The 1,474-nt window shown below is 45.6% G+C and overlaps 1 protein-coding gene and 1 pseudogene across 5 annotated transcripts in view; one reads left to right on the top strand and one right to left on the bottom strand.

The window, feature by feature from the left end:
* Window positions 1-847, top strand: part of LOC110304225 — a 1,466-nt pseudogene extending 619 nt beyond the window's left edge.
* Wdpcp (WD repeat containing planar cell polarity effector) overlaps window positions 1-1,474 on the bottom strand; it is a 333,990-nt gene that overhangs the window by 116,045 nt on the left and 216,471 nt on the right. The gene's annotated exons all lie outside the window — the stretch shown is intronic.

Genomic DNA, 1,474 nt, shown 5'->3' with positions numbered 1-1,474 from the left:
CCCCCCCNCNNACTGACATCCCCNATCGGTTCATAATGCCACCAGACAAGCATCATATGAGCCATATTCCTCCAAAGCAGCACATCATGATGCCACCGCCTCCTCTGCAGCATGTGCCACATGAGCACTATAATCAGCCACATGAGGACATTCGTGCTCCTCCGGCAGAACTGTCCATGGCTCCACCTCCACCTCGGTCGGTCAGTCAGGAAACCTTTCGTATTTCAACAAGAAAACACAGCAATTTAATAACGGTCCCTATTCAGGATGACTCCAGTTCAGGTGCTAGAGAACCACCACCTCCTGCCCCAGCACCTGCTCATCACCATCCTGAATATCAGGGTCAGCCGGTGGTATCTCACCCTCATCATATTATGCCTCCACAGCAACATTACGCACCACCCCCACCCCCTCCACCACCAATAAGCCATCCAATGCCACACCCTCCCCAGGCTGCAGGNACTCCTCACTTGGTATATAGCCAAGCTCCACCTCCACCAATGACCTCTGCTCCACCCCCAATAACCCCTCCCCCTGGACATATTATTGCCCAGATGCCACCTTATATGAATCACCCTCCTCCAGGACCCCCTCCACCTCAGCATGGTAGTCCGCCTGTAACTGCACCCCCTCCTCACCATTACAATCCTAACTCTTTACCCAGTTTACTGAAGACCAAGGAACTCTGAGCCCTCCATTTACACAACCAGGAGGAATGAATCCTGGTATATGGCCTGCACCAAGAGGACCACCTCCTCCTCCATGAATGCAGGGCCTGCCTTCTCAAACCCCACTACCTGGACCGCATCATCCAGATCAAACAAGATACAGACCGTATTACCAGTGATGATAGTGTTTTGAACTGAAGATATGACAAGGGAAAAAAGATTAGTCAATCTTAACTGAGCTTTGACTGTGGAAGGAAAACTACCTCTTTTGAGGTAGCTGTAAACACAAGTCTTGTCTCTCAACATGGTTTTAATCTGATTAGGATTGTTTTCAAGTACTATTCTGTAGTGCAGATAAGTGGCTTGGTTGAGCACAATTCTATCTTAACTGTTACTTTGATATGAGAAATTTTCCCAAAACGACGATTTGTAAAAAATTGAAAAAAAATTCACTGTTCCACTTTGAGAAATACTGACTTTATTAAACCCAATGTTTAGTTCTCTTGTGATGCATTTTGTTAACCTGTGTAAAAGAATTAAATTTCAAAATGGTTGTAAAAAAAAATGAAGATCATAAAATTAAGTCAATTTACCCTCCTCTCAAAGACTTTGAGTTATTAGAATTATCTAGCTCAGAGAACTCTGAATTATCAGCAGGGGAGGAGGAAGATTTGGAGGAGGCTGCTGCAGAGTATGAGGCGGAAAGATATGGTCCAATAGGGAGGAGTCTCAGTGCTCCCCCACTAACTCTGCCTTATACAGATAAGAAAACAATTGGCAATGGCCACTCTTTTTGCACTCCTAGA

Source organism: Mus caroli, chromosome 11 (genome assembly GCF_900094665.2).
Source record: "Mus caroli chromosome 11, CAROLI_EIJ_v1.1, whole genome shotgun sequence".
Lineage (NCBI taxonomy): Eukaryota > Metazoa > Chordata > Mammalia > Rodentia > Muridae > Mus > Mus caroli.
This window is presented reverse-complemented; position numbering and strand designations above follow the sequence as displayed.